Here is a 24,578-nt window from a genome sequence, read left to right as displayed (position 1 = left end):
AATTTTCCACTACGTGCAGGCCTCTGGAAGGAGGCTGAACCACACTAGGAGGAAAACAAAGGAGACAAAAGGATCTCACCACCACAATGCCAGGATGAGCAGCCAGGAAGCATGACCAAATATGGTAATGTTAAACCTAGTACAGGAAGCATGACCAAATATGGTAGTAAACCTATTACAGGAAGTATGACCAAATATGGTGCTGTTAAACCTATTACAGGAAGTGTGACCAAATATGGTAGTGTTAAACCTATGTATGTACCCTTTACTCCACCCTTCATTGTTTACCAATAAAAGAAGTCCCCAGAGGCATCTCTGGGTGCGGCTTCATCCCGAGGAACCCTGCGTGGTGTGTCTTTACTCTCCATCTCATGAAATCGCCCCCCGGAGAAGGCCTCTGGCCCAACCGGGAAGATTGAGCCCCGGTTTTCCACAGTCAAGGACTAACTGTACGTGACTCCAACACCACAAGCTATTCCAGTTATGCTTGTGATAAGTGGAAAGAGGTGTGCTTGCTTCATCAGGAGAAACACAGTCAAGAGCATTTGTGACCAAAAGCCACAATGAATGAGAATGGAATCAGAAGCTTCTTAGTGTTCTGACCCAGGCTTCCTTAAAAAGCAAGAAGCAAAGTCTTGGTTCCAGCAAAACCCCTTTTATTTACACATTCACAGTCAGCAAGGCTTAGCAAACAGTCTTTCCAAGGAATGTTTATCAACACGAAACTTATCTCGTTTGGAGAGCTGCTAGGTAACTAGTTTCCAAATGCAGGGCAAGGCAACACTTGGCACAGAGTCTCTTATAGTCACAAACAGAACTTTCCACTCTTGAAACGACCAAATGAATGAATTGTTTCCTGCAAAGGCCCAGTCCCCGCTCCCTCCTCTTGTTTCCTATGGGAGGGCCAATCACCTCCAAGGTGTGGCTTTACTCCTAAGTCGACCCTGCTTTCTTAGTTGTTCTTGTCTTCTGGCAGCTCTGCGCATGCACACACTGGGAACAGGCTCCAGCTGTTCCTCTGCCTCACTGCTGCCTAGCTCCCTCTCTGCCTCCGACGCAGAGCCCTCGTCTGAGCTTTCATCAGCCCCCAGGACTGACCCATGTTCCTCCCCAACCTCCTCACTGTTCAACTCTGCCACAACACCTAGTTTCCATGTAGTCTACAACAACGTTCTCCCAACCTCTTGGACACCAGGGACCAGTTCCATGGAGAAAGGTTTTTCCAGGGACCGGAGGCGGCGTGGTTTTGCGTGCTTGCCTGCATACCGTGGATGGGGCTTCGTTTGTTTGCATGGCCCAGTTGCTGGCATGCCAGTGCTGGTCGACGTACTGGGGGTAGGAGACCCTTGGTTTACAAAAAGTATCTTCAAAGCAGAAATTCAGAATTTGTTGTCTACAATTAAATGTTCCCATGTTGCGCGTCTTCTCTTACCAGATCTCACTACCACTTGGCCAGTGGCTTCACTAGGAATTTTAGCTGCTTCCTCCCACGAGCTCACCAAGCGAGAAAAGAAATTGAAGTCTCCACCGGGACTTTCTTCAGTGTATTTGGTGGTGTGGCTGGGCCAGTAATATCCTGGAGGAGATATTAGATGGTGATTTAATACAGAACTTTACTCCAAGCAATTATCTTTATAGCTCTTAGGACAACCGCCCATCTTTTAGATCTGAGCTTTGGAATATATCTACCAAAATTTTTTGAGAAATACTTTTTCTCCAAAAAGCTGTAGAAATTATTACTCAGTTAGTTCAAGAATACAGAAACTAGCACTTCTTGAGGTCTCCAAAACGTATATTGGCTTAATCATTATTTCGTTAAGTTTCATACCTATTCTTTTTTTTAATCTAGGCTTGGAAATGTTTAACCCTCCAGATGTTGGTGGTGTACAAGTCATAACGGCTCCAATATGGAGGGTCCTTAATGCAGAATATGGGACATGGAGTTCATGAACATCTGTAGGGCCATAAGTACCCTTATTTTATTTTTCTTTTAAAGACCCTGCAATCCCTTGCCTTGGATTGGGGGTCAGGACGACTGGTTTGGAGTTGAGTGTTTACTGACCGGATGCCCTTCCTGATGCCTATGCAGAGTTCACAGCAGATAATTACTCATTGCAGACAGAGAAAGAAATATCTGACACTACCTAAGATCAAACTCACAACCTCCTGGTTATGAGACAAGAGCTCCACGTCTAGGCTACCATGCCACTCCCAAGTACCCCTATTTACTATTTACTTGGCTTTTAATTCTTTTGATTAAGCAAACAAGCTTTAATACAATGAAAGCTTATTTGCTTAATCACATATTTTATTGAACAAACCACTGTTGATAGGTTTTGAACACCCTACAGCCCAAATCATTACTGTAATGGCTGAAGTCACCATCTACTTCGAATCACTTTAGCAAAGTTTTGACTTTTCTACCTCAATGGTCGGTCTCAGGTGCCATCTTTTGTAAACTATACCAATCCCCAATTAGCCCTAAACCCCAAGGGAATAAATGCATCCATTTCAAGCAGACCCTAATACAGTATTTGTCAACCACGTCAATTTTAAGGTATAGACTTCAACTCCCAGGATTCCCCAGCCAGCCATGCTGACTGAGGAATTCTGGGAGTTGAAGTCCACACATCTTAAATGTTGACAAGCTTGACAAACACTGCCTTAAGATATTAAGGCTGCTTGTCAGTATTGTTTCACCACAACCTTCACTCTGACTGGTCAGAATGTTTATGAACATTCAATAGAACCCAGCAATAAGAGCAATGGTTTTAAGACTCTTGGTGTAGATACATAAATTTTGTCAGCCGCTATATAACACGTATGACTCTGTAAACCCCTTAGAGAGGGCTGTAAAGCACTGGGGCGGTTAGCGGTGAAAGGAGAATGGAGAGCGTCGGCGGCTGCCGGCGTGGGTGTGGTCAGCAGCTGCGGCGGGACGCCCGGCCTGGGGTCTCTGCAGCTGGCGTGGGTATGGTCGGCGGTGGGGCGGGACGCCCGGTCTGGGGTCTCTACAGCTGCCGCTCCCCACGCCGTGGTGTTATCCCGGTTGCTCCCCCCCTCCTCCCTTCTTATGAACATGATAAATTAGATCAGTGGGGAGGGGCTGAGGCAGCTGGCATGGATACTAACACCAGCGGATGGCTTCGGGAGTTGGCGTGGGCGCGGTTGGAGTGGGGGGGCTTCGTTGTGCCCTCCCCCCGGTATTACCACCGTTGCCTGGGCCACCGTACTGTGCCATTTGGCCCCCCCTCCTGTGATATTATGTACTGGGTCAACGGAGTGCGGCCCTGGCGATGGATGTGAGTGTGGCTGGCATGGGCGGAGCTTAGCTGTTGGAGTCGGAGTTGGAGCAGCTGCCGATGCCGCCGCTGTCCTCGTTGCCACCATCACTGGCCGCTTCACCACCTCGCAAGCTAGCATCTGCTGCGATTTTGGACAGCTGTCCGTTACCCTTACATATTGTCCCCAACACCGACTATTTTTATGATGGACATAAGCTTCCTGCTACCCCCTTGAACACTGCTGGCTGCCCCCCCCCCCCATGGACATTTCATCTCATCGTTCCATCTCCCCATGATGTCATCCCGTTTGGTTGATGCCACACTCTCCTCTATGCTATACTGCGACAGAACATTATTCCCTCCGGGAACTCCCCCTTTCCCAGGGATGGCCTTCTGACCTATCAAGACGCTTCCTTAATGACGGATCTTGGGATCCCGAGAGGTGGCATGCGAAGAAGAGACTTCTTAAGGGTTTTTTACAGGGGCTTTTAAACCAAATTTTAAGGGGGGGAGGGGGGTTGATTCGGGTGGCTCAGACAGGCTTGGGGGGGAGTCTGCCAGGGCACAGGCCAGAGCTAACTAATGAGTGCGGGTTGGGAGGGCTAGGAAGGGTTGGGATTCTGGGGGAGACATTAAGCCATTGGGGGGTTCACCATCTCTACTGTTTGTGGGAGAGGCAGATATGGTGGGGGCTGAGGGCCAAATGATGTTTGGAGGATGCGGGTTTGCTGTTTAAGAGCGATCGTGCGTTCCGACGCTCATCGCCCTTCTCGCACCCCCGGGTGCTCGGGATTACAGGACCCTGGTCTCCAGCTGGTGTCGCTTAACGCCAGGTCCATGGTACATAAGGCTCCCCTCATTTACGACCTCATACAAGAGGGTAGAGCGGACCTGGCATGCATTACGGAGACCTGGTTGGGCCATGAGGGGGGGGTGCCCCTTAGCGAACTATGCCCACCAGGCTTCCGGGCGTTTCACCAGCTGAGAGCCCAGAGCAGGGGCGGGGGGGGGCGGCGGCGGTGGTTATTAGGGAAAGTCTCAGACCTCAGGAGGTCACTGTGCCTCAGATAGGCGGGTGTGAGTCCCTCTTTGTGAAGTGGAGCCTTGGAGCTCAGGTGGGCCTTTTTGTTACGTACCTGTCTCCCTGCTACGTTTCACCGGCCCTGCCGGAGCTGCTGAATCTGTTAGCTGGATTGGCGGTTGATTTCCCCAGGCTCATGGTCCTGGGGGATTTCAATCTGCCTTCCATTGGCGAGACATCTGAGTCAGCTCGGGAGTTCATGGCTTCCATGACAGCTATGGACCTAACTCAGTTAATTCAAGACCCTACCCATAATGGGGGACACACGCTCGACCTGATTTTTGTCTCTGGGCAGTGGATGAATGATCTAGATTTAGGGGATATTTCTATTCAACCCTTGTCATGGTCCGATCATTTCCTCATCAGGCTTGACTTCCATACCGCTACCCCTCGCCGCAGGGATGCGGAACCGACTAGATGGTTCCGCCCCAGGGACCTGATGGACCCCGAAAGGTTCCTGATGGAGCTTGGGACTTTTCCTGAATCCCTTACTCACAACTCGACTGAAGCCCTAGTGGAAGCCTGGGATAGGGCGGCCGCTGGGGCCTTGGATCGCGTTGTGCCTTTGCGGCCTCTGACCCGGTGTCGATCCTGGGTGGCTCCCTGGTTTACCGAGGAGCTCCGGGAGTGGGGGGCACCGTTTTACGGTGGTTCTCCTCCTACCTGTCGGATCGGTTACAGTTTGTGTTGACTGGAGGGCAGAGATCGACCCCCAGGCGCATCACTTGTGGGGTGCCCCAGGGGTCGGTTCTCTCACCCCTCCTGTTCAACATATATATGAAACAGCTGGGCGAGATCATCCGTGGTTTTGGGGTACGATATCATCAATATGCTGATGATACCCAACTTTTCATCTCTACCCCAATCCACCCAAACGATGCCCTCGACGTGATGTCCCGATGCCTGGAGGCTGTGCGGATCTGGATGGGGAGGAACAGGCTCAAGCTCAATCCCTCCAAGACTGAGTGGCTGTGGTTTCCGTCATCCCGATTTGTACACCTTGTTCCATCTTTGGTGAGTGGGGGAGAAATTTTAGCCCCCTCAGAGAAGGCTCGCAATCTGGGAGTCCTCCTGGATACGCGGCTTAGTTTAGAAGAACATCTGACGGCCGTGACCAGGGGGGGCTTTTACCAGGTTCGCCTGGTACGTCAGTTGCGCCCCTTCCTGGATCGGGATGCTCTGTGCACAGTCACTCATGCCCTCGTCCTTTCTTGCCTGGACTACTGCAATGCTCTCTACATGGGGCTGCCCTTGAAGAGCACCCAGAGGCTTCAGCTGGTCCAGAATGCGACCGCACGGGTTGTTATGGGGGTACCTAGGTGCTCCCATGTTACACCCCTTTTAGGCGGCCTGCACTGGTTGCCGGTTGTTTTCCAGGTGCGATTCAAGGTACTAATTATGACCTTTAAAGCGCTCCATGGCTTAGGCCCAGGGTATCTGTGAGACCACCTACTGCCACCAGTAGCCTCCCACCGTCCAGTACGATCCCACAGAGTTTGCCTATTCAGGGTGCCGTCGGCCAGGCAGTGTCAGCTGGTGACCCCCAGGGGGAGAGCCTTCTCTGTGGGAGCGCCTTCCCTCTGGAATGAGCTGCCCCCGGAGCTTCGCACAATCCCTGACCTCCGGTCCTTCCGACGCGCCCTAAAAAGTTGGCTTTTCCAGCAAGCCGGCCTGGCCTGTTAATTTTAACTCATTTTTTAAATGTATTGTTCCATAAATTCGATCTGTTTTTTTGGATATATATTTAATTTGTTTTTAACTTTTGGGATGTGTGTTTTTTAATGTTGTACGCCACCCTGAGTCCTTTGGGAGAAGGGCGGCATATAAATCCAATAAAAACAAACAAACAAACTATGAAGTGGTATATAAGTCTAAGTGCTATTGCTATAAGCGAAATTGCTGCTCAACAGTAGTCAGTACAGGTAGTCCTTGGCTTACAGCAGTTCACTTAGTGACTTGTTCAAAGTTACAACGGCACTGAAAAAAGTGACTTATGACAATTTTTCACATGTATGACAGTTGCAGCATTCCCACAGTCATGTGATTTACATTAGGATGCTTGACAACTGACTCACATTTATGACAGACCCGGTGCTACTGGGTCTTAAGATCTCCTTTTGCGACCTTCTTGACAAGCAAAGTCTAGGGGGGAAGCCAGATTCACTTCACAACTGTGTTACTAATTTAACAACTGCAGTGATTCACTTAACCAATGTGGCAAGAAAAATCATAAAATGGGGCAAAACTCATTTAACAAATTTATCATATAGGTTTTGGTCTCAACTGTGGTCGTAAGTTGAGGACTACCTGTTCTTAACACAAATTAGTTTAAAAGTAGTTCCCATCAAGGCTGAGAGATTAATTCGGTTCCCAAAACTCTTTTTCCTATTACAGGTAATCCTCGACTTCTAACAATTCATTTCATGACCATTTGAAATTACAACAGCACAGGAAAAAGTGACTTATGAACATTTTTCACACTTACAACTGTTAGGGCATCCCCATGGTCACATGATCAAGATTCAAGATGTTCGGCAACTGACTCATATTTATGACAGTTGATGTGTCCCTGGGTCACGTGTTCACCTTTTGCGACCTTCTGACAAGCAAAGTCAATAAGGAAGCCAGATTCACTGAACAACTGCAGTGATTCACTTAACAACCATGGCACGAAAGGTGACGAAGTGGAGCAAAACTCACTCAAGAATTTTCTCCCTCAGCAACAGAAATTTTGTGCTCCACTGTGGTGGTAAGTTGAGGACTGCCTGTGCTTACATTCAATATTTACTTACAGTTAAATAGATAGCAAAGTTACATTACAACACTGTGGTTAATACCTATGCCAGTGACAAGGACCCAGGCCTGAGGTGGGTGATCGGCATCTCTGATGGCTTTCGCCAAGGACTTTGTGGTCTCTACTCAGCTGGCAATGACCTCCTGACGGAAAGTATCATTCCACCTGCAGAAGATTCCCCCCCCCCCCAAGACATTAGTCTTTGTCAGACTATTCATGACTGGCAGAGACATGGTAACAAGGTCAGCCAATGAATAGGCATAGCAACTAAGTCAGCCAATGAGGGCTGTTTAGAAACTGAAACAGTATTTTCTGGAGACAGCTAGGCTATAGTTCTGAGTCTGTGCTGAGAAACGAAACTAGCCTGGATTTGTCTTCTCTGAATTCTGAACTGAAACAATATTTCCTCGTTGGAAGAATCTGCTGTTGGTATTGTACATTTATTCATGTGTTATTATGTATATAAAGAAGTTAATGAATCCTGCTGAATCATTTATCTGTGTGTGCTTTCTGGATGTGATTTCTACTGCAAACTCTGACAGTCTTTTAAAGATACCGTTTTTTAGGACTATAAGATGCATCAAGATTTCGAAGAGGTAAGTAAGAAAAATGTTGATGTTGGCTATGTAATAGTATACATGTGGTTATGTGTTATGAAAATGAAAAAAAAACTTTATATAAAAAAAACGTGGAAATTTTGGTGCATCTTATACACCAAATACAGCCATTTTTGGCCTCCAGAAGCCCCACTCCCACATCCCAAAAAGGGAGGCGTTTTTGCCCTCCCACAACCCCCAGGAGCACTCTGCAGGCTTCAGCGGGGCTGGGGGGAAGGCAAAAACGCACCCATTTTTGTGAAAAATGGGCAGAAAATGGGCCATTTTTCACAAAAACGAAGGCATTTTTGCCTTCCCCCAGGCCTGCTGAAGCCTGCAATGTGCTTCTGGGGGTTTGGGGAAGGCAAAAACGCCTCCCTTTTTGGGATGTGGGATTGGGGCTTCTGGAGGCCAAAAATGGCTGTATTTGGTGTATAAGATGCACCAACATTTCCACGCTTTTTTTTATATAAAGTTTTTTTCTCATAACACATAACCACATGTATACTATTACATAGCTAACATCATATTATATTATTAAATGTTTAAATCAATTCAATTTACCATCAACTCCCAAAAACAATTAAACAATTATTGGCTCTTCTGCTCTCCATACACCATATTTGTACCTTATCCATCACTTTCTTCTCCCTCTCTCCTCCTCCTCACCTCCTTTCTTCCCTCTGTCGTCCTTCTCTTGTCTACTTCCCTTTCCTCTCTCCTTCTCCTCACTCCCCTTTCCACTCCTTCTTTCTCTCCTCCTCTTCCTCCCCCCCGCCCTCTCTCCTATCCCTCTGTTTTTCCCTTAACTCTCTCCTTTACTTCACACTCTTCATCTCGTTTACTTGGTGTATTTCAGCTTCTGAGCAAGCTCCCTTTTATGTTAATGGTATTTATAATTCCTTTTCAATATACATATTTAATTTTAACATATATCTTCCTCCTCCTTTTTTTAAAAGAGAGGGGGGAAAAGTATACATATATAGTAATTGTGTTTTTAACCACCCCCACCCCCACCTATTTTTGGTCAAGATGTAGACCTGGTTACAATTCCCAGCTATTCTCATCATTATACTTATATAATTATGCATCCTTACACGCCCCAAATTTGTGATTCTGTCTTTAAATCTCAATAATTTCCCATTGTAAATGTATTTCATGTTCCCTCTCCATTTTTCCATATCTTGGCTTAGGTTACCCTTAATTATCTTTAAATAACAATCCTTACTGTTCAATGTTCATTACAATTCCCTTAATCTACTATATAGAATAACAAGCGGTACACATCTCACTTTGTTCATCATCTTAGAAGTTCTATATACTGTATGTCCATATTTCGTATATTTTAACCCATGTGTCAGCATTCCAAATATCATGCAGAATTAAGTCAGAGTCCAAGGCAAAGTTATCCTTAAAGTTCCAATTTAATAAGACAGACATGTTGGCAACAAACTGTGGAATCCCAAATCTGAAAACTTCCTGGGATTCCACCCAGTTGAAAGTTCATGATCTTATCCCCAAAACCATAAATCCATCACATGGTCCAATCTTCTTCAGACACACTGGCATCTCCACCCAGCTGGTTCCGGTCAGGTGCAGAGGTGCGGAAGATGACCTTGGCTTCTAGAAAGGAATGACAACAACACATTCCACAACTCTACTCCTTTCTATTCCCCCTCCCAATTACTACACTAATGAAACAGCATAGTGAAATAATAGACAGTGTGGCAGGCCAAAGATCCAAAAAGGAATATAACTACAGGCCTCACAGGCGGCCTTGCCTCAGAAGAAAAATGTTTCCTGAAAAGAAAACATCATAAAAGTGAGCATAACAAAATTAACCACCTCTTCCCCCGCCCCCCCACCCCAGGGGGACCCTTTGGCTTATCGGGAAACTTCTCATGGAATTGTTTTACTAACTTCTCCACTTTTAGGTTCCAACTTTTCACCCAAGTAGCTTCAGACAAAGGGTAACCCTTCCAATGCACTAAATACTGTAAGCGACCCCTATTCAGCCTGGAGTCTACAATTGTTTCCACCTCAGATTGTGTTTCCCCTTCTATCACTACAGGAGGAGAGTGAGCTTGGGTGGATACTCTTATGCTAGACCCAATTACTGGTTTCAGCAAGCTACAATGAAATTCTGGGTCAATTTTACCTAGACTTCTGGGTAGACTGAGTTGAACTGTAACTGGGTTAACTATCTTCACTATTGGGAATGGATCTAGAAATTTTGGACCAAATTCCTTGCTAGGCATTCTTAATCTCATGTATTTGGTAGATATAAAAACTTTGTCCCCCACACGAAAGGGGGTTTGGAGCGAGTGATGTTTATCAGCTTGCTTCTTGTAGGCTTCTGCCGCATCTGCTAGAGCTTTCTTCGTATTCTCCCATCCTTTCTTTAGTGTGTCCATCCATTCATTCAAAGACATGGAGGAGGGAGGTTCTCTAGGCAGCTCAGGCATGCCAACAAATTCCATGCCACTGGTAATCTGGAAAGCCATTAATCCCATGCTGCTGTGGACCGCATCGTTGTACGCCACTTCAGCGAAGGGTAGCAAATCCAACGAGTTGTCTTGCTGATAGTCCACATAACACCAGATGTATTGTTCCACCACCACATTGGCTCTCTCTGCTGCGCAGTTCATGCTGGGCTGAACCTCTGAGCTCAGTTCTTATGTGAACCCAATGGATCTCAGGACCTCTCTCCAGAACTTGGCTGTGAAATGGACCCCGCAGTCTGAAATGATCCTCTTGGGTACTCCGTGCAGGTGATAAATGTGTTTCACAAACAATTTCGCAAATTTCTTTGCGGACGGCAACCCTGAGCAAGCGATGAAGTGTGCCTGCTTGGAACCCAAATCAATAACTGTCCAGATTACTCTGTTCCCACTGCTGTCTGGGAGTTCCACGACGAAGTCCATTGCGACCTCTTCCCATGGTCGGTTAGGGCTGGCCACTCGTTGTAGTAGTCAAGGGGACTTCTCCGGCAGTGGTTTCATCGTTGCGTAAGTAGCACAGCTTTTTACGTAATCTTCCACCTCCGATTCCATCTTTGGCCACCAAAATTGACGCCTGGCAAGGTTGAGCATTTTTAAGAATCCAAAGTGGCCTCCTAGTTCCGTCTCATGGCTTCGTTGTAGAACTTCCAGCCTCAACCCCGCAGGGACATACAGTTTGGACCCATTCCAGGCTAATCCATTTTCCATCGTTAGGATTTCCTGGTTATTGTTGAGCCACTTGTCTGTTGGGAGCGCCAAATTCATAGCTGTCATCAGCTTCTCCTGGCTTCCATTACTGTCATACTGCGGTTTTCTCGACAAAGCATCCCCCAACAAGTTTTTTGGTACTTGTTGGACCCCTGGGGTTTTTGTCTCTGCTGCAGGTGCTGCAGGTTCTGGGCTCTTGGATTCAAACATCCCTGGCTGGCCCTTTTCCTCCACCGGTGGTAGCGGCTCAACCACAATCATCAATTTCCTACCACTGTCTTCCCACTTTATCGTAGGCTTCCACTTGTCAAGCCATGCAAGCCCCAAGATTATTTTTTCCGGCATCTCTGGAGCCACAATGAATCTGAGAAGCTCATAGTGGCAGCCTACTTGTAACTTCACCAGTTCAGTTATTACCGTGGCTGGGGCCCCTCCAATTAGCGTTCCATCTACCTGCTCAACCCAAATGGGACAGGATGGAGGTCTTGTGCGTATGACTAGTTGCTTGACAATCGACATGCTGATTACATCGATTGTAACTGGTGTCCACAACTGCTTCAACGTCCCCTTCCACCCCCGTCTCAGGTAATTGGAGGTTGACTTGGAAGGTGAAGGGGTGGATGGGTGCACTCACCATTGGGTCATCTTTGGCATTTTCCTCCTCCGAGGCCTCCCCATTGGTAGGACTCTTTGTCACCTTAGGTTGGGGATCCTCTTCCAGAGGTTGTTTGCCCTTTTCCTCCTCTGAGGCCTCCCTCTTGGTTGGACTTTTCATCACCTTAGGTTGGGGATCCTCTTCCAGAGGTTGTTGGGCCAGATGACTCTTTTCTGCTGGCATCTGGGGCCTTCTCTTTACTGCCGTGGCGGTTAGTGTGCACGTTTGTGGCATTTGGGGCTGGAGCCAAGCACTCTGATGCTCTGTGGCCAAGTTGACAGCAAGGGTGGCATTTTATTGGCCCCACGAAGGAAGGAACCTAGTTACATCTCTAAACTTAGGTACCGCCTCTTCACATTGTTCTGCTATCCATCCTGCAGCTTCCCCCTTGGTAATCCCTTCTTCCATTGTCGAGAACCTTTCTGTGTAGGAAGGTGGGGTAAGAACCTGTTGGGGCATTGCAGGTGCACATTGTCCTGCCATCCATCCCGCAGCCTTCCCCTCATTCATCCCTTCTTCCATTGTTGAGAACTCTTCTCTGTAGGAAGGTGTGTAAGAACCTGTTGGGGCATTGCAGGGGAGACTGGAACCGGTGGGGAGGTCAATCCCTCAGTTGGCCACTGCCCAGTTATCTGCCATTGTGCCATCTGCTGAGGGAGGGCAGGTGCCCACTGGCATCCCTTCCATCCATGACCTGGGGTTAAGACCCATCCCGGGGTTCCTGATTCACAGGTTGCAGTTCAACCAACGATGGCTGGCTGGGGGTGGGGGTTATATGCCAAGGCCCCCTCTGCTGGCTTGGAGGATTTTCCCATGTTGATGGCCCAGCAGGTGCCCACTGGCATCTTTTCCATCCATACTCTGGGAAGAAAGCTCAATTTGGTGGTGCTTGATTCACAAGCTGCAGCCCAATTTCTGGTGGCTGGCATGTGAAAGATGCTGGCCAAATCCCTTCTTGCTGGCTGGGTTGAATTTCCCATTTTGATAGGGAATCTGTCTTCAACTCAGTTGCAGGGTAATGGGTCATTTCATTTATTGCTGTTTGGAAGGAGTAATTATCTCCACTCCGGTCCTCCAGTCCATTTCAGCTTTCACTAGTGAAGGGGGGGAAAGATTGACTCACGTTTGGCTGAGAAGTTGGTCTGGGATTCCAAACAACGCTTTCCCCCACTGCATTCTTCCAGATGCTATAATTTTTCAAACAGAAACTCCTTCACACTTGGAGGCTTTGTAAAGAAGCTTCAAACAGAAATTCCTTTGCACTTTGATGATTTGCAGAGAAGCGTCTCATCTCAGCTTCTTATCTCAAAATGCTTTCTCATAATTGTTCACTGATATTTTATACTGACCCGGTCAGCGTTGGGAAATCAGCACCCCTCACCAGCCCCCGTGCCGGGGTGCTGGTGATTTATTTTAAAGGGAGATTTGGGATAATATCAGTGTTCCAAATATCATGCAGAATTAAATCAGAGTCCAAGGCAGAGCTATCCTTAAAGTTCCAATTTAATAAGACAGACATGTTGGCAACAAACTGTGGAATCCTAAATCTGAAAACGTCCTGGGATTCCACCCAGTTGAAAGTTCATGATCTTATCCCCACACCCATAAATCCATCACATGGTCCAATCTTCTTCGGCCACGCTGGCATCTCCACCCAGCTGGTTCCGGTTAGGTGCTGAGGTGTGGAGACAAAAGATGACCTTGGCTTCTAGAAAGGAATGACAACAACACATTCCACAACTCTACTCCTTTCTATTCCCCCCTTCCAATTACTACACTAATGAAACAGCATAGTGAAATAATAAAAAGTGTGGCAGGCCAAAAATCCAAAAAGGAACATATCTACAGGCCTGACACCATGCTTAATTGTCCTTCCATTGTCATATTCAATCAATTAGCAACTGAGTTTAATTATCATGTATAAAAATGAATCACAAACCTCTGCTTTACAATCTCCCCATAACAGTTTCATATTTGTCCATATTCCATATATTTTAACCTTTATTTAATTATCTTTCCATAATCATATTCAAACAGTTAGCAACTAAATTTTATTGTCAGGTTTAGGAGTAAACCACATACCTCAGCTTTATATTTCCCCATATCACAATTTCTAATTGTCTGATTTTTTCCTAGTAAGTTGTTTGTTCCACTTCTCTATTCCTGTCTTCTCCCTTTTCTTTGTTTTGACATGTCCACCCTCTTCAATTTTCCCCAAGCCACTGTCAAATCCACGCTCTTTTAGGGGGGGAAAAGGTGTGTCTTACACTCTGAAAAATACAGTACTTTTATCCTTCCACTAACATTGCCTATTTTCACAACTTTAAAGTCTGCTGATTGTTCCACTCAGGGGAAAAAAAACACTTTTCTAGCAAAACCCAACTGAATGCCTTGTCTTGCATCTTAGAACTTGCTTCTTCTAGAAATCAAGAGCTTGTTCTCTCGGCATAGAATGTCAGGGAGAAAGAAAGGCCTTGGCTTTCCTGCAGTTAAATAACAATCCATCAAGCTGGAGAGAGGGACCTTAACTAATGACACAGAACTCTAATCCTGTTACGAATCCTCTAACAGGTCATATGGGTTAAGTAGGAGATGACGTTCAGCTTGTGAGCCGAATCTTCCTTGCGATATGCAGGATCCATTTTATTTTATTTTATTTCCTTTCAATGAAATATTGGAAAGAAATTATGAAAAGGGACTTTTGCTCCTATGTGTGTATTTCTGTACGCAGGGAAGCGGAACAGATTGAGACGGAGTCTGGTGGGGTGGGAGAAGTTGGCAATCGAAAAACAAATTTGGAAATCGCAGCCTTAGGTCAGGATCCGCAGATTTTAAAAAATAACCTTCCCACTAATGCGTCTAAGTACAGGGGTCTCCAAACATGGCAACTTTAAAATCAGAATAACAGAGTTGGAAGGGACCTTGGAGGGAGGAGGAGCTTCCGGAGGGAAATGGCGACCAGCTTGTGAGCTCTGCATGACTGCGGGGCCTCCCTGACGGGGGAGGGATGCTGCCGGCCTCTGTTCCATCTCAAGGGGCCGGGAATTTGTTGACGATCACCCCGGCTTTGCCCTGGCTTCGGGCTGGCCCACCAGGGTGGTCGGACAGCCAGGTAGAGGAGGAGAAGCGTGCCAGCTGGAGCTGATGACTGCCGCTTTTGAGCTTTTGAGCTGGCGCTTTTGGTGTGGAGCGGAGCAAAGCAGAGCGGAGCAGCGAAAGCCCGAGTGAGGAGGGGAGCAGCGACGGGGATGGGGATGACCCAGGCAACCCGAGCGGCCCAGGCAGCGACGGTTTGGCGGCGGGGGTGGTGGTGGTTGGAGACGCCGAGCGCCAGACTCCCTGGCCGCCATGAATCCCAGACCAGCGGGGGGGGGGCCGCGAGAGGGAGAACGAGGCCCAGGGCGCCGGAGGGCGCTGGAAGATCGGCGGGAGGACTGTAGAGAAGCTGAAGCGGTCCTGCGGGCCCGGGAACAACAGCTCCGGGTCACTGAGTAGGCGAAGGGCCACTCGCGTTTGAGGCCGGATAAGGAGGAGAGACGCCTGAGAGGCTGGTGGCCATTTGCTGAAGGTTTGTCTCTTTACCCCTGCCATTCTTGCTGACAACCTGCCTCCCCTGCTCAATTACCAATTCCATCAATTCTCTTACTATCTTGACTATGGCTTTGCCCTTACCATCCGCTACAAACTGCCTCCCAGTTTCACCTATAGACTCCACCCTTAGACCAACTGGCTAACCGGCTAGCTCACCACCCTACCCTTTCCATCTAGGGTATGGACAATCATCATCTGTTTATCCCCTTTTGTAGGGAGTCCTGGCTTTCAAACAAACTCATGATATCAACCACAGCACCCGAAAATGAGCTTGCCCCTGTGACAACTACATGAACTTAATATATTCAAGGTCAGACCTACTGCTGCTGCGAGAGTCCCACCTCTCGCAGGTATGGCCCTCAGCCCTTCCAAGGGCCCACCTTGATGACGGGTTTATTAACCCAGAGAGGTGGAGGAAGCGGAAATTCAGGGTTTTTTTAATTAAATGTTTTTTAACGGTTTTAAGGGGTTCTAGGGCAGGGGGGAGGGTTAATCAGGCCAGGAGTGAGATTAGAGCCAGGCGAACAGGTGTGGTCGGGAGGGGAGTGAGCGGAGAGGGGGAGGAGAGGGAAAATAACATTCTAGCAGAGGGCTTTGCCATACCAACGGTCGTGGGGAGGGGTGGGTGCAAGGACAGACTAAGAACCTGTAGTCGGTTGGGAGACCGTGGTTGCTGGACACACCCGGTCGCTTGTACCAACCCCCGCATTCTAGGTGGCCAGGATCTACAGAGCCAGGGCCTGAGGCTGATGTTATGCAATGTGAGGTCCGTTGTCAACAAGGCCCCCCTCATTAATGATCTGATCTCGGAGGGGGAGCCGGACCTCGCAGGAATAACGGAGACCTGGTTGGGCCAAGAGGGAGGTGTACCCCTCGTGGAAATGTGCCCACCAGGCTATCGAGCATTCCACCAGCCACGGGCCCAGGGTAGGGGCGGCGGGGTAGCGGTGATTATCCGGGAGGACCTGGAGCCGAGAGAGTTCACTGTGCCACAGATATCCGGGTGCGAGTCTCTTGTCGTGAGATGGGGTCCAGGGAGACAGTTGGGCCTGCTGATTGTATACTTGGCTCCTCGCTATACATCAGCGGCCCTGCCTGAGCTCCTCGAGCTGATCGCAACAGTGGCGGTTGAGACCCCCAAACTTTTAGTTATGGGGGACTTCAACTTGCCATCGGTGGGAGAAGCATCCGAGGTGGTTCGGGAGTTCATGGCTTCCATGACAGCCATGGACCTGACTCAATTAATTCAGGGCCCCACACACGAGGGAGGCCACACGCTGGACCTTGTTTTTGTCTCTGGCCAGTGGATGAGTGATCTGGGAATAGGGGACTTAGCTATTACCCCCCTGTCATGGTCAGATCACTCACTTCTCCGGCTTGACTTCCCTGGCGCTACCCCCCGCCGCGGGGAGGCGGAACCGGAATGTCCTAGATGATTCCGCCCCAGGCGCCTGATGGAACCGGATAGGTTCCAGATGGAGCTTGGGCCACCTCCTGCAGCCCTGACCCGCCCCCGGATGGAGGACCTGGTAGCCGCATGGAATACTGCGGCTGCCGGGGCCTTAGACCGGGTGGCGCCTTTGTGGCCTCTCCTGCGGCAACGAACCACCCTGGCCCCTTGGTTTACCGAGGAGCTAAGGGTGATGAAACGCCAGAAGAGACGCCTAGAGAGCAGATGGAGATCCTCACGTTCCGAATTTGACCGAACACAGGTAAGAACCTATTTAAGGACATACCTTGTGGCATTAAGAGCAGCCAAACGTCGACATTGTGCCGCTCTTATTGCGTCCGCAGATAACCACCCTGCCGCCCTGTTTCGGGTGACCCGCTCCCTTCTGTCACAGAGGCCGCGGGAAGCCCCTTTACAGGGCAGGGCAGAGGAATTTGGGGAATATCTGCAGGATAAAATTGCTCAAATCTGGAGGGAATGGGTCCTCCTCAGTGGGCCAGGAGGGACGCCCGAGGAGAGTCTTGAGAGACCATTCTGGGAGGAGTTTGACTCTGTTGCCACCGATGATTTGGACAGGTTGCGTGGGCGACTACGAGCCACCACATGTTTATTGGACCCGTGTCCCTCCTGGCTTGTACTGGCATCCTGGGAGGTCACACGAGACTGGCTCTTGGGACTAGTGAACGCTTCATTGGGCGAGGGGTCCTTACCAGCCGCCTTGAAAGAGGCGGTTGTGAGGCCCTTACTCAAGAAGCCTTCCCTGGACCCAACTGAACTAGCTAATTATCGTCCAGTCTCCAACCTTCCCTTTTTAGCGAAGGTTGTAGAGAGTGTGGTGGCCCAACAGTTCCCACGTCACCTGGAGGAAACTGATTATCTAGACCCGCGCCAGTCCGGCTTCCGACCCGGGCACAGCACAGAGACGGCCTTGGTCGCATTGGTAGATGATCTCTGGAGGGCCAGGGATAGGGGTTGTTCCTCCATCCTGGTCCTATTAGATCTCTCAGCGGCTTTTGATACCATCGACCATGGTATCCTATTGCACCGGCTGGAGGGGCTGGGGGTAAGGGGCACCGTTTTGCGGTGGTTCTGCTCCTACCTCTCCGACCGGACGCAATGCGTGTTGGCAGGGGAGCAGAGGTCGACCCTGAGGCCGCTCACTTGTGGGGTGCCACAGGGGTCGGTCCTCTCGCCTCTCCTGTTCAACACATATATGAAGCCGCTGGGTGAGATCATTCGTGGTTTTGGGGTGGGATATCATCTGTACGCTGACGATATGCAGTTGTACATCTCCACCCCGAACCACCCCAACGAGGCCGTCGAAATGATGTCCCGGTGCTTGGAAGCCGTACGGGTCTGGATGGGTGACAACAGACTTAAGCTCAACCCCTCCAAGACGGAGTGGCTGTGGCTTCCGGCCCCCCGGTTCAACCAGTGGATCCCATCGCTGGCCATTGGGGGCGAGCAACTGGCCCCCATGGAGCGGGCGTGCAATTTGGGTGTCCTCCTAGATGCCCGGCTGTCTATGGATGACCATGTGGCAGCCATGGCGAGGGGGGCGTTCCACCAGGTTCGCCTGGTGCGCCAATTGCGCCCCCTATTGGACCGGGATGCCCTACGCACAGTCACTCATGCGCTGGTGACGTCCCGCCTGGACTACTGCAATGCTCTCTACATGGGGCTTCCCTTGAGATGCACCCGAAGACTACAGCTGGTCCAGAATGCGGCCGCGCGGGTGATTATGGGGAGTACGAGATACTCCCATATAACACCTCTCCTGCGCGAGCTGCATTGGCTCCCTGTGGTCTATCGGGTGTGTTTCAAGGTGCTGATCACCATCTTTAAAGCGCTCCATGGCACAGGACCTAGTTACTTGTGGGATTGCATCCTGCCCCATACATCCCTGCGACCAATCCGCTCTCACAGAAAGGGACTCCTCCGGGTGCCGTCCACTAAGCAGTGCCAAAGGGCGGCGCCCAGGAGCAGGGCCTTCTCTGTGATGGGCCCAGCCCTCTGGAATGACCTCCCCCCCGACATTAGGATTACTACCGACCTCCGCTCCTTCCGTACAAAACTCAAGACCCACCTTTTCCAACTAGCTGGCCTGGCTCAACTATAGTTCTATCTCTAACCCTCCTGGCAATTTTAAACTTTTTACATTTTAAAATTTTAAATCGGGGTATTTTAATTTTTAACCTTATTATTATTGTTGTTTTATGTATTGTAACAATTGTTGTGACTTTATACCTCCTCCGTGTAATGTCTAACCGTGTAATGTCTAATCGTGTAACATGTGATTTATTTATTGTACGCCGCCCCGAGTCCCTTCGTGGAGAGGGAGCGGCTAACAAGTCTAATAAATAAATAAATAAACCCCCTTTTTATTTCGATTTTTATACCGCCCCCTCTCCCCAAAGGGACTCGGGGAGGCAGGAAACCCTACACCACTTCAGACAAATGGTTATCCAACATCTTCTTTAAAACCTCCAGTGTTGGAACATTTACAACTTCTGGAGGCAAGTTGTTCCACTGATTAATTGTTCTGTCAGGAAATTTCTCCTTAGTTCTAGGTTGATTCTCTCCTTGATTAGTTTCCACCCACTGCTTCTTGTTCCACCCTCAGGTGCTTTGGAGAATAGTTTGACTCCCTCTTCTTTGTGGCAACCCCTGAGATATTGGAACCCTGCTATCATGTCTCCCCTAGTCCTTCTTTTCATTAAACTAGACTTACCCAGTTCCTGCAACAATTCTTCATATGGTTTAGCCTCCAGTCCCCTAATCATCTTTGTTGCTCTTCTCTGCACTCTTTCTAGAGTCTCCACATCTTTTTTATATTGTGGTGACCAGAACTGAATGCAGTATTCCAAGTGTGGCCCTACCAAGGTATTATAAAGTGGTATTAACCCTTCACATGATCTTGATTCTATCCCTCTGTTGATGCAGCCTAGAACTGTGTTGGCTTTTTGGCAGCTGCTGCACACTGTGGATCTATGGACTTCAACTGCCAGAATTCCCCAGTCAGCACAGTCAGTTGAGAAATGCTGGGAGTTGAAGTCCAGGAGTCTTAAAGTTGCCAGATTTGGAGAGCCCCCTTTTCTAGTGCATCCCTAAGGGAGACCGCAGCTGGGCAACAGTTTACAATATGGTTGTATCCCTTTTCTCCTGGTCCTGTGGCCCGAACAGAGGACAGGCAGTCCACCTTGTGCATTCAAATGCAAATACAACAAGAGAGGAAAGCAGAAATGAGCAGACACAATGCATGACAAAGAATATAGATGTCTCCTAAAGCCAAATTCCAGAAGCCAGGCTCCGCATATTTTCCTGACTATGTTTTTAAGTTCTTCTCCATGATCCAATCGTCCATACCGAACTAACGTATTCAAGAAACCTTCAATACGCAAGTCTGCCTATACCCTACCAAGGGGATGCAGATCCTGAAGCCTCGGGGCTTCACACAGCACCTCAAACCTTGACTGTAGCCATGCAAAATCCTTTCTTGTGCGGTCACTGAATTTTAACAATTAAGTTGAAAGAAGGGGGCATTATTAAAAATATGAAAGGAAGTCAGGGTAAAGGTTCTCAACTTTTTAGTCAAATCAAATCAAATATGGTTCTTCTCTGGCTCAGGAACTCCCACCTCCCTATTTTGGGGAAATGTGGCTCCAGTTCTAGACAAATAGAATATAGAATATACTGTATATAATAAAATTAGAATGGGATAGGGATTGGATGGGTTGGGATAGGGATAGGGATGGGGATGGGGTGGGATGAGGTGGAGTGCAGTGGAATCAAATAGAGTGGAGTGGGATGGGGGATAAGGGATATAGTAGAGTAGAGTAGAATAACAGAATAGAATAGAATAACAATAGAATAGAATGAAATAGAATAATAGAATAGAAAACAAAATAGAAGAGAATAGAAGAGAGTAGAATAGAAGACAGAATTAGAGTGGAGTGGAGTAGAGTGGAGTGGAGTGGAGTGGAATAGAATAGAATAGAATTAATAGAATAGAAAACAAAATAGAAGAGAGTAGAGCAGAAGAGAGTAGAATAGAATAGAGAATTAGAGTAAAGCAGAATAAAATAGAATGGGATGGAATAGGAATGGACTAGGACAGGACAGGGAGTAGGACTAGACTAGACTAGACTAGAACAGAACATAATAGTTCTAAAGGCAAGACTTGGAATAGGAATATAAATAGAAGAGAACAATTCTGGAGGCAAGACTTCTTGTTGCAAAGGCACTTGTCAATTCTGCTTAACATCCCTACTTCTAAGCACAACTGAGGAAACCGCCGGTGAATCTGAGGAAACCCCATTCATGTCCCGCAACTGACCTTGTCCAAAATTATTGAGGATTGAGGACATTTATTCCAGCCAGGTTGACCACTCCTTCACAGGAAGGGAGGCCGACATGGGAGAGTTCATCCTAGAAATGAAAACACAAACGCAGGGTTTGTCAGGTTGTTGTTGTTTTTTCTCTTCAAACACATTTTACTATATCATCATAATTAATAGAAGAAAATGCTGCTGCGTATGCAACAGTGTTAGCAACACACGTAAACATCAAATCAATTATTGCTGAAGGAATAAGAGAAAATATTATAAACAAAACAACTTTCCAAATATGACAAAGGTTCATTTGCAAAAAAAAACCAACAACCCTAAACCTAATTTAAATCTGATTAAAAATGCATTTGGACAGACTTCCCAGATAAACCAGACAGGAAACACAATTATACAGGTGAAACTCGAAAAATTAGAATATCGTGCAAAAGTTCATTTATTTCAGTAATGCAACTTAAAAGGTGAAACTAATATATGAGATAAGACTCATTACATAGAAAGCAAGACAGTTCAAGCCATGATTTGTCATAATTGTGATGATTATGGCTTACAGCTCATGAAAACCCCAAATCCACAATCTCAGAAAATTAGAATATTGTGAAAAGGTGCAATATTGTAGGCTCAAAGTGTCCCACTCTAATCAGCTAATTAAGCCATAACACCTGCAAAGGGTTCCTGAGCCTTTAAATAGTCTCTCAGTCTGGTTCAGTAGGAATCACAATCATGGGAAAGACTGCTGACCTGACAGTTGTGCAGAAAACCATCATTGACACCCTCCATAAGGAGGAAAAGCCTAAAAAGGTAATTGCAAAAGAAGTTGGATGTTCCCAAAGTGCTGTATCAAAGCACATTAATAGAAAGTTATGTGGAAGGGAAAAGTGTAGAAGAAAAAGGTGCACAAGCAGCAGGGATGACTGCAGCCTGGAGAGGATTGTCAGGAAAAGGCCATTCAAAAGTGTTGGGGACTTTCACAAGGAGTGGACTGAGGCTGGAGTCAGTGCATCAAGAGCCACCACACACAGACGGATCCTGTACATGGGCTTCAAATGTCATATTCCTCTTGTCAAGCTGCTCCTGAACAACAAACAACATCAAAAGCGTCTTACCTGGGCTAAAGAAAAACAGACCTGGTCTGTTGCTCAGTGGTCCAAAGTCCTCTTTTCTGATGAGAGCAACTTTTGCATCTCATTTGGAAACCAAGGACCCAGAGTATGGAGGAAGAATGGAGAGGCACACACTGCAAGATGCTTGAAGTCCAGTGTGACGTTTCCACAGTCTGTGTTGATTTGGGGAGCCATGTCATCTGCTGGTGTTGGTCCACTGTGCTTCATTAAGTCCAGGGTCAACGCAGCCATCTACCAGGAGATTTTCGAGCACTTCATGCTTCCTTCCACAGACGAGCTTTATGGGGATGCTGACTTCATTTTCCAGCAGGACCTGGCACCTGCCCACACTGCCAAAAGCACCAAAACCTGGTTCAATTAAAGTAGAATAAAATATGGACTAAAATATAAGAATGAAGACGTGGCATAAAAGGGACAGTTGGAAGCTTGCTTAAAGGGACAGGGAAATGTCATCAGCCTTCAACCACAACATGTTCCAGCAAATGTCCCTATGTCAAAAGTCCAAAACCACAAGGTTCAATTAAAGTTCGCTAATGGCACGTAGTCCATACCTGTAACAAAAGGAGAAGTAAGACCCCCATCTCCTAATAAGGCTTTTTCCTCAAGGTAACCAATAAGAAATGAGTAAAGTGTATCCGTGTTACACTGTCTTTGAGAATGTATAAGAATGCGTGCATCAATAATAAAGATTGTTCAGAATTTGCAATGTTAGCCATGGGCTAACGTTTCAGAACCTGGCTGCCAAATAAACTTTTCCTGTATCCTGAGAAGTGTAAGCCTGTCATTTTCTGCAACAATTCTGGCGACTTTGGCGGCAGGACTTAGAGCGATATTTCGCTGAGCACTGAACGGACCGACCGGTGCCCCATTGATGTAGGAAGAGGGAAGGACACAGCCAAGCACTCTAGTGTAGGAAACGGGTTTTTATGCATCAGGACCGAACAAAGAGAAAACAGCTTGTCCGGACCCCGAATGGTTATCATAAACAGGGTTTTATACCCCACATTACGTATACAGTTGCTGATGGTTACATTTGACATATATGGTCCTAAGAGGAACTGGAAAATGCTTCATACAGATATTTGGTTACAGTTAATGACAGAAAAGAGAGTTACACACATCTCAAGAATTGTGCAAACCTTATCACATTCTAACTATTGCATTTGGGGAGGAAAGCAGAAGTGAACAACATCCGTCTGGGTCAGCTTGCCTTACTGCAGATAAAAATAAACATTAGTCATGTCAGCAATTCTTAAAGAAAGGAAATAAAGCTTTGGACTTGATCAGACTTTTACAGGCCTGGGCCTGTAGCCTGATTTTTAGGCCTGAACCAAAGTTTTAGGCTATCTCACCATCGAGGCCATCTCGCCCTTCTTCAGGTGCCACAGAGATCTTTCTCTGGAAGGGGGCCGATGACCCCTCTTGGGCATCCGGAGGACACCACCAATCCAAGAATCTGACCAGGATCAGGACAAGTTAATAAAAATTTCGCCGGCTGAGAAAGAAGACGCCTGCAGGCAAGTATCAAAAGTATTGTAGACCCACTCGGTTAGGAGTGGAAGAGGGGGCCCGATCACCCCCCTGAGCCCGGGATAGCCTCCCTTCCAAATGGAACCGGCGTATCCTAATGAGGCTCTAGGTTTGTGTGGGTGGTTAAGTCATCGCAGATCCTGAAGGCGACCGTGGTATTCCGGCACCCCAGGTCGGTGACAGTGTCTTAGAAATAGAACATGGGAAGGTGGGGAGCGTTCCTCGAACGCCTCTCCAATGCATATTGAGGAGAAAAAAAGCTTTGAGAGAGTTTTAGTAAAAAGTCTCTGGCAGAGAAATTATCTTCACCCCTATTATAAGCCTCAAGGAGGAAAGAAAAAGAGAGTCTCAACGAAACATTTTGTTCCTTTCTGTTTTAACTTGCATGGTTGTCCTTGATGATGTGTTTAAGTGTTTTTTTTGTTTTGTTAAAAAGAAAGAACAAACGGTCCCATTAAGTGAGGCCAGGAGAAAGAAAACCAAAAAAGGTTATCTAAGGGACAGATCAAGTGGAGCACAAACCTGGTCCAAGGGAGCAGTTGAGATAAAAACTCAAATTGCCCCTAAGGGAATTTTATTGCCAGAAGCTGAGGGGGAGCTATGTAAGGTGTGGATATATGCTCCATTCTCAATGGCTAATTTATGTAATTGGAAAAATAAAATTCCTGCTTATAGAGAAAATCCAGATGAGATGCATGTCCTTTTTGCATCCATTTTTCTGAACTCACCAGTCTACTTGGGCTGACATACAAAGTCTGATGGAAATTTTATTAACCACATAGAAAAGAAGGCTAGTGAAGGTAACCATGAATAAGCCTTTGCAGACGGATCATGTAAAAAATAAAATAAAAATAAAAATCCAGACTGGACATGGTTACTGAAGAAACCAGATTAGGAACCTAGTACATTCAGCTGCAA

At 47.4% G+C, this 24,578-nt stretch overlaps 1 pseudogene across 1 annotated transcript in view; it reads right to left on the bottom strand.

Moving 5' to 3' along the window:
* LOC309400280 (epimerase family protein SDR39U1-like) overlaps nucleotides 1-24,578 on the bottom strand; it is a 48,529-nt pseudogene that overhangs the window by 2,103 nt on the left and 21,848 nt on the right. The window contains exons 3-5 of the transcript in view: nucleotides 21,009-21,088; nucleotides 7,203-7,324; nucleotides 1,433-1,576 (exon numbers count right to left, since the gene is read on the bottom strand). The product of the transcript in view is annotated as an epimerase family protein SDR39U1-like (transcript). The remainder of the gene's footprint in view (nucleotides 1-1,432; nucleotides 1,577-7,202; nucleotides 7,325-21,008; nucleotides 21,089-24,578) is intronic.

This window comes from Natrix helvetica (assembly GCF_964273705.1).
Source record: "Natrix helvetica genome assembly, chromosome: W".
NCBI lineage: Eukaryota > Metazoa > Chordata > Lepidosauria > Squamata > Natricidae > Natrix > Natrix helvetica.
Note: the sequence above shows the minus strand (reverse complement) of the source record. Positions and strands in the feature narration are given on the sequence as shown.